Source organism: Vombatus ursinus, unplaced genomic scaffold (genome assembly GCF_900497805.2).
Source record: "Vombatus ursinus unplaced genomic scaffold, bare-nosed wombat genome assembly UNPS02014812.1, whole genome shotgun sequence".
Lineage (NCBI taxonomy): Eukaryota > Metazoa > Chordata > Mammalia > Diprotodontia > Vombatidae > Vombatus > Vombatus ursinus.
Window position 1 is genome coordinate 35,584,750 of NW_020954590.1, and position 580 is coordinate 35,585,329.

Genomic DNA, 580 nt, shown 5'->3' on the forward strand with positions numbered 1-580 from the left:
GATTTACTTGCTGTAAGGGCATAGGAAGAACATGCTAGAAAGAGGGAATGGAGAAATTAAAAGTATAGAGATGGGACAGCAATGACTATTTCAAGGAATAATAAAAGGGACTTAAAATCATTGAATTTTGTAGCTAAAATTGATCTGAAAGATAATCATTTCTTTGTATAGAGGAGGAAAGTGAGGGCCAGAGATATTAATCAACAGACATTCATTCACTTTTCTCAGTAGCACATGGGGGTCACCAGCCTTTAAGATAAAATGGATCAAAATGCTATCTTATTTGGTAACACTCTGAACTTGACTGCTTAGAATGAAATTGGCAATTGTGAAAATAAGTGATAGTCAACAAGTTCCTAAAAATTTCTAATGAAATCTGGAGAGTAAAAAGCTAAATGTTTCCATTCTCCTCGTGTAACTTACCAAAGTGATGCTTGCCAATGCATAAGAAAATACTTCTGGTGGAGTGCAATAAACCAAGTGCATGACTGATTTCAAAAGAAATGAGGCCAATTTTGGGAAATGGCAATGACAGAACTAGGGTCCCTCTCACTTGTTCAGGGGTGGGAAACCTTCAGCC